Source organism: Herpailurus yagouaroundi, unplaced genomic scaffold (genome assembly GCF_014898765.1).
Source record: "Herpailurus yagouaroundi ecotype Mexico unplaced genomic scaffold, PumYag 28, whole genome shotgun sequence".
NCBI lineage: Eukaryota > Metazoa > Chordata > Mammalia > Carnivora > Felidae > Herpailurus > Herpailurus yagouaroundi.
The window spans coordinates 117,627,141-117,635,587 of NW_024412376.1; positions in this window are offsets into that span (position 1 = coordinate 117,627,141).

The following is an 8,447-nucleotide window of genomic DNA, read 5'->3' on the forward strand; positions in this document are numbered from 1 at the left end:
ATCCAAGAATTACTATAAATATGCTTTCTTCCCACCTAGGCAGTGTATGCTGGGGCGAGGGGGGTGGGGAGGGGCACAGAGACAGAATAACTATAAACATTGGAGTTACGTGTAACTAGACTGTAAAAAGCTATGCTTGTTATGTTTAAAAATAAAGAGGAATGCCAAGCTTGAATACTTACGCAAGAAATTAGCAATTATAGAAACTGATTGAATGGATCTGAAAAAATCAAATAGAATTCTAGAAAAGTATGACAAATGCTACTGTCAAAAGACTAAAACAACTGAGAAGACACAGTTAATTTAAGGGGAAAATAATAAATTAACTAAATGAAGCACAGAGCACCAAAAAAGAATAGGAGATACAAAAGAGAGATAAACACACAGGATGAAGATAAAAGCTATAGCAAGGATTTAATTAGAATCTCAGAAAGAGAATAAAATGTGATATGCAATTTTGATGAGATTATGGATGACAAATCTCTTCTATCTCAAGCAGGTAAATGAAAAGAAATCTACACTTACCACATCAAACTAAAACTACGGGGTGGGGGGGAAAGACAAAACACAATAAGAGAAGCAATTATAGACAAAAAAAAAAAAAAAAAAAAAAGATTACCTCCAAAAAAGGAACAATTAGATGTTTAGCTGACTTCTCAAGAGCAAGAATGGAAACCAAAGGTAATAAAATGGTATCTTCAAGGAGTGAAAGAAAATAACTACCAACCTATAATTCAATATCTGGGGAAAATAGTTTTCCAGGTTGAGGCTGGATGAAGACGTTTTGAAAGCAAAACACGATTTGAAAACAAAAAACAATTTGATGAACTTACCACTAGCAGACCCAAACATCACAATATCAAAGGAAGTTTTTCAGGCAGAAAAACAATCTGTGAGAGAGAGAGTATAGTAAATGTAGACAGTCATGTCTGGAGGGGTTTAGTGGAAGCTAAACTGCTCTCCAGTCCTTATATTATCTGGGAGGAGTACAATAGTTTATCAGCCTAAGGCTTGGATAAGTCAGAGGAGCATATGGTAATATCCATAATAACAACTAAAGAGAAACTGATTGTATAACTTTAAGCTAATCCAGCAGGGGTAAAAAATACGATGATTTAAAAAAAAAAAACAGGAAGAAGAGAAATAAGAAACAGGACAGAACAAATGAAAACACACTATGATAAAAAAAAAAAAAAAAACTATACAGGCTAGTATCAAAAATTACTTTTAACATAAGAACTAAACACATCCCATTTAAAAAAAATGTCAGTTGTATTTTTTAAAATCCCTATTATTTATAGAAAAATATTTAAATATTAATAATTTAAACATAAAAGATATATATTTATACATTAAATACTAGAAAAAGCATTTATTATATAGAGAGCAACAGATTGTGTATCAATAAACATCAGAATTAAGGCAAAGGCATTATTAGAAATCAAGAAGATCTCTTCATAATGATAAGAATTTAATTCACCAGAACCATAAAACATTTTAGTTTTTTAAATCTAATAACTGGATTGTTATTGAATCTATGAATACTAAAATGCAAATACTGGCATAAGTATGAGGATAAATGGAAAATATCTGATGATAGTGGAAGCTTTTAATGTCTCCCTCAAGGTACATAACAGAAAAACTGGGAAAAAGTAGAATATTTGAACAACCATGATAATGAAACAGTTGAGGGATGTATCTGCTGGGCAAGCGTACATGAAACTTCTTTTTTAAAAATTGATTGTGGGGGCACCTCGGTGGCTCAGTCAGTTAAGCATCCAACTCTTGGTGTCAGCTCAGGTCATGATCTCATAGCTCCTGAGTTCAAGCCTCACATTGGGCTCTGGGCTGGCAGAGCAGGGCCTACTTGGAATTCTGTCTGTCCCTCTCCCTCTCTGCTCCTCCCCTGCTCATGCTCTCTCTCTCAAGATAAATGAATAAACATAAAATAAATAAATAAATAAATAAATAAATAAATAAATAAATAAATGTGTACCAGCCTATAAATCAAGTTGCAAAGTATATCAAAGAATTGAAAGGTTATTTTCTGACCATAATAAATTTTACTAGAAATCAATAACAGAAACTAAAATATATCCAAATGCAGGGAAATCATAATGGAAAACTTAAAACATATTTTGATATTATTAAAATATTACATATCAAAATTGGAAGATGAACCAAAGCAGCACACAGCAGAAAAAAAGATAACATGCGTGCATATGTATTAAGAAAGAGGAAAACGTGAGTTAAATATCTATCTCAAAATTGGAAAATGAAGCATGAAACAGACCGAAACAAAGTAAAAAAATAAATAGAACAGGAGAAATTAACAAAACAGTATATACATTATATATGATAGTATATATTATAGCATCCACAGAGTCAAAAGGAGCTTATTTGAAAAAAAAAAAAAAGCCAGCAAACACAAAATCCACAAACCTCTAGAGAAGGTGAAGGACAAGAAAAAGACAGAAGCTACAAATATTCAGTATTTGGCTTAGAAAAGTCCTCAGTACAGATCATGTGTTCATAAGAAAGATAAGGAGAGAGTTATAAGCAATATTATAATGAAATTGATTTCAAATGAATATATATTAAGTTCATGGAAAGTTCATAACTTATCAAAACTGACACAAAAGATGTAGAAAACACGAATTATTTAACTATGAAAGACACTTGATCTATAATTTAAAACCAAATGAAAAAATCTGGGCCAAGAGAGATTCTCTGATAAATGTTACCAAACATTTAAGAAATATAATGCCAATACATATTGTATTTCAAAGATTAGAAGAAAACTCATTTTATAAGGTTGGCAAATCTCAAGTTAAAAAAAAAATAAAACAAGGTGAGAAGAACAGTAAAAGAAATAAAAGGGAAAGTTCAATCACAACCCCAAGCAAAATTCTAAACAACATATTAGCATGGGCACCTGGGTGGCTCAGTTGGTTAAGTGTCCAACTTCTGCTCAGGTCATAATCTCGAGGTTTATGAGTTTGAGCCCCACAATGGGCTGTCTGCTGTCAGCACAGAGCCCACTTCAGATCCTCTGTCCCCATCACTCCTACTCTGCTAATTCTCTCTAAATACATACATACATACATACATACATACATACATACATACATACACTTAAAAAAAACAGTAATATAAAAAAATGGTAAAACATTACAACCAAGTTCATTTATTCCAAGAATGTGAGTTTATTCAAAAATGTTTTTTGTCATTAATAAAATTGCATAATCTCGATAGATACAAAAATATTTAATAAAATTTAAATTTTAGCAAAATGGAATAGAAGGAAAATTTCTTAATCTGACAGAATGTCTATAAAAATATCATACAGAGGCACCTGGGTTGCTCAGTCGGTTAAGTGTCCGACTTTAGCTCAGGTCATGATCTTGCAGTTTGTGAGTTCAAGCCCCGTGTCAGGCTCTGTGCTGACAGCTTGGAGCCTGCTTCAGATTCTGTGTCTCCCTCTCTCTCTGCCCCTCCCCTGCTCACGTTCTGTCTCTCTCTCTCTCTCTCAAAACTAAATACTTTAAAAGTATATATATCATACAGAAAATATCATAGAAAATCATTTAAAAAATTAGTAGTGTTCCTTTTGAGATCAGGAAAGAGACAAGGATAATCCTTAATACCATTTCTACCTAACTTAGTTTGGAAGGTCCTAAACAGTAAAATGAAATGAGAAAAAAACGTTATTGAGGATGAAAGAAGTGAAAAAATATTATTCACAGATAAAATTATGTACTTTGAAAATCCAGAAATAAAAATTCAAATAAACTGTTAGTATTGTTAAGAGGATTTAGCAGATCTGTAGGGCATATTAAATTATAATATAAAATCAATTATATTTCTATGTAACAGCAAAATATAAGAAATTATTTTTAAAAGATTTAAACAGTATCCTGAAACCATAAAACTCCTAGGAGAAAAGATCAACTGTAAGCTCCTTGACATTAGTGTTGGTGATAATTTTTTTGAATTTGACACCAAAACAAAAAAATAAAAGCAAAAATAAATGGGACTACAACAAACTGAAAAGCTTCTGCATAGCAAAAGAAATTATCAATGAAATGAAAAGGCAACCTAAGGAATGGGAGAAAATATGCGAATCATGTATCTGATAAAATGCTAATATTTAAAATATAGAAAGAACTCACATAACTCAATAGCAAAAAGAAATCCAATTAAAAATGGGCAGAGGATCTTAATAGACATTTTTCCAAAAAAAGACATACAGTTGGCCAAGAGATACATGAAAATCATGAAAATGAGCTCAATATCACTAATCAGTGATAATCCCTATCAGGGAAATGCAAATCAAAACTACAATGAGACATCCACTCACAACTGTTAGAATGTCTATCTTAAAAAAAAAAATTACAAGAAATTGCAAGTACTGGTGAGGATGTAGAAAAAGGAAACCCTTGTGCACTGTTGGTGGGAATGCTAATTGGTGCAGCCATTATGGAAAACAGTACAGAGTTCCTCAAAAAAATTAAAAATTGAACTGCTATATGATCCAACAATTCTACTTCTGGATATTTATTAGAAGGAAATGAAAACACTAACTCAAAAAGAGATCTGTACCCCCATGTTCATCACATTATTTATAATAGCAAAAACATGGAAGCAACCTAAGTGTCCACTGATAGATGAATATAGAGGACGTGGGGTATGTGTGTGCACATGTGCATACACACCTGCACATACAATGGAGTTTTACTCAGCCATATAAAAGAAGGAAATCTTGTCATTTGCTACAACATGGAGGGAACTTAATGACATTATTCTAAGTGAAATGTCAGAGAAAGACAAATGTCCTATGCTCTCATTTATATGAGGCATCTAAAAAAAAGAAAGAAAGAAAAGAAAAAAAAAAAACACAGATACTGTACAGAGAATAGGTGATTTTCAGAGGCACAAGATGAGAGGTGGTGAGTGAAATGGGTGATGTTGGTCGAAAGTACAAACTTCTAGTTATATAATAACCAAGTCTTGGAGATATAATATACAGGACTCTAACTATAGTTAATAGTACTCTATTGTATGTTTGAAAGTTCCTAAGAGAAAACCTTAAAAGTTCTCACTAGAAAAAAAAATATGTAACTGTATAATGATAGATGTCAATTAGAATCACTGTGATCATTTCACAATATATATGTAAATATCTAATCATGTACACCTGAAACTAATAATGTTATATATACATCAATTATATCCCAATTTAAAAAATTGGATTTATATCATCTCAGAATAGCAAAAATTTCTTCACCCCAAAAGATTTAAATAGCATAAAATGTCAAGTATCTTGGAATAAATGTAACATAAGACGTGCAAGACCTCTATAAAGAAAATTGTAAACCTTTACTGACAGAAATAAGACTGTAAAATAATAGGATATATTATGTTCACGTATTCATAGATTTAATTTTTAAAGGTGTCCATTTCCAACTAGGTTCCACAGATTCAATGCACTCCTAATAATCCCAGTTTGTGTGTGTGTGTGTGTGTGTGTGTGTGTGTGTGTGTGTGTGTGTGTGAGATAGGACAAGCTGAATCTGATGTTTAAATAGAAAGCGTAAGGGCCAATAACAGGCAGAAAACCCCTGAAGAAGACAAACAAGGAGTAAAACTTGCCTGTCTAGATTTTAAGACTTGTAAAGCTGTAAAACTGTGTGTGGAATCGGCATGAAGACAGAAAAATAGACTAACAGAAGAGAATAGAAAGCATAGAAAAAGAGCCCTGTGCATTTAAAAGAACACTTGAGATTTTCTAAAACTTACACTGTAGACCAATGAAGGTAGGATAGTCTTTCCAATGTATGATGCTGGGAAACTGGATATTCTTAAATAGGAAAAAGAAAAATTGGACTTTACTCACAGCATACAAAAAACTGTTTCATGCAGATTATAGACATAAAAAGAAAGCTTCTAGGAAAATAATATAAAAGAATACCTTCATATTCTCATGCAAGAATAGTTTCTAAATAAGTTACAGATAATATGACTAGCGGGGAAAATGATAAATTGGACTATGTTAAAATTAAGAATGTCAGTCCATCAAATTAATTAATTTATTAAGAAGCCAAAGCATGGAAAGGTTTATAGGCAACACGTAATTTTAAAAGGATTCACGTCCAGAATACATAAAAAGTTCCTATAAATCAATTTAAAAATACAAAAAATAAACAATTACATGAGGGAATGAACCAAACAAGGAAGAGTCAGAAGACAGCAGAAAGATGTACACTCTCCAAGGACTCAGTCCCTTCCTCTGAGGTCACTACTTTCCCAGATCCCCTTCTTTCAGGTTTTCTGGAGTCTGGATTCTTCAACTAGCCCTCTCGCTCTCTGAACTCCATAGCGTGGCCAAAGCAGTTAGGCTTAGTAAGTATGTCTTGTGGTTTTCTGCCCTCCCCAGCCTTTTGGTAATTAAGTTGCAATTACTTAACCCCTTCTGGTCATTGGACCATAAACAGAAGTAAAGAATGATCCTTCTTAGCCAAGGTGGTTTACCACGAGTGTTCCTTTTTTTCCTCAGAACAGCATCCCTGGGTGTCACGTGTTCCACGTGGTGTAGCCTAAGACGAAGAAAGGCTGCTTGACTTGCATCTAACTTTACATAAAAAAATAAGCCAGAGCTTTTGCAGTTCAGTTTTTACTTTGGTTAGCCAATGTGGGTTTCTGCCCTAATTTATACACCAAGAAAAGAGGTACAAGTAATGTGACGTATCTAAAATTAGTATATAGTCTTTTATGTAGTCCCTTAATACTTCTTGCAAGAAACATAAGAGTTCATTTAAATAAACTGAAGGAAATAAAAGATAGTCTATTTTAAAGATCAAAACAAAATATTAATTTTCAGTAAAGATATTTGTCAGAATCTCATTAGTTTCACAGATCAGTTCTAGAACTGGTTGCTGTGCAGACTAATCTGAAAACACAAGTATCTTTATCTCCATATTATACACTTAAAAGAAAGGAAAAAATCATGCCTAATTCTCAGATAATAGAAATAATTATTCCTTTGATTTAAGCTATGATAGGCAGTGCAGTCTGTTGTCAACAACAACAATGCACATTTCAAAAGAAACTGGAAACGTTACGATCAAAGTGTGAATTATAATTTTGAAACAACTTGCAAGATTTTGCTTTTCTTCTTTTTTGAATGTTGAAGCAGATCTCATCTTCAAGCATGATGTATTTTAGGAACTAACACTTTCATTGGAAAACTTAAATTCTAATATATTTTCCAGTATTATTATTACATTCTGATTCTCAAAGAACCGCATAACAAAAATGATTCTTTGGTGATGATTATTATTACTTTTTTTAAACATACATGTTACTGAAGAATGGTGACTTTAAAATTAATGTATGTTATAAAATTTTAGCAAAAATATTAAGAGTAAAGAATAAAAATACTAAATCTTGTTTTGCATTATTATAAATAAAGAGGGAAAATGGGAAAAGCTTGGTGGTGGTTATAATTCCTAATAAAATCATTCAACCCTTTACATTTAAAAATGGATAGGACTAATTCTCTAAATTTGATGTCTGATGGCTTTACTCATGTTCACCATAAAAAAGACACACTCCTTAGACTGTGACTCTTGAAATTTTGAAACCACATCGGTAGAAATATGAAGTTGGTTCTGTTACAGCAGAATTCTAGTTCTAGTATTTGTCAAAGTTCTACATAGTTTATGAAAATATAGCACCAGTGGGGGACCGGGATATGAAACTCATCTACTAGGGAACAACTGGAAGTACTCCTTTTATCTATTTATTTATTTGTTTGTTCATTCATTCATTCATTTAATTTTATATATAGAGAGAGAGAGAGTGCAGGCGCAGGGGAGAGGGGCAGAGGGAAAAGGGGGAGAGACAGAATCTAAACAGGTCCCACAGCACAGAGCCTGACATGGGGCTCAATCTCAAGACCCTGAGAACATGACCTGAGCCGAAATCAAGAGTCAGGTGCTCAACCAACTGAGCAAGCCAGATGCCCCGGAAGTAGTCCTTTTAAAACTTGGGTTCAGGTAATCTCAACATGCTTTCTGCTGTGATCCTTGCATCACAGACATAAACTGATTTAGCTGTTGCAACTCCATGTCTCCCCGTATCTAATCGGCCCCTCTCTCCCCATGCCATTCTGTGGCAACCCCACTCCATAAGAAACAAATCTCTCTACATGTCCCAATTCTTCTGGAATTTTCTAACTTCTACTCTTCATTCCCAATCCCTGGGCTCTTACCTTTTAGGAAATGCTTTTCTGTTAGTTTTTCTCAGGGAAACCCTATGCTGAGCCTTCATTTCTTTTCTTTTTATATACTGAGTCATCTCATTCACTCTTAAAATTCTAATTAATATCTAAATCTTAGTGGTTCTTGTGAAACATAACTCCAGCCCAAGAAACTCTTATGAACATC